Here is a 206-nt window from a genome sequence, read left to right on the forward strand (position 1 = left end):
GATGTACGCATAACTTTATCATCCACCAGATATGAATCATTTCAATTCATTTGAGAGGAACATCCGGCGCTAAAATACACAAAAAGCTAAATGTGTTTAAACATGGGTTTATTTTTTCATGAGATTTGAATGCAGATTAATCCTGATTAATTCTTTACATTTTTGCAGTTATAAATGCGTGGTAAAGAGTTCACAAAATGAACATA

The sequence above is a fragment of the Penaeus monodon genome, chromosome 24 (genome assembly GCF_015228065.2).
Source record: "Penaeus monodon isolate SGIC_2016 chromosome 24, NSTDA_Pmon_1, whole genome shotgun sequence".
Lineage (NCBI taxonomy): Eukaryota > Metazoa > Arthropoda > Malacostraca > Decapoda > Penaeidae > Penaeus > Penaeus monodon.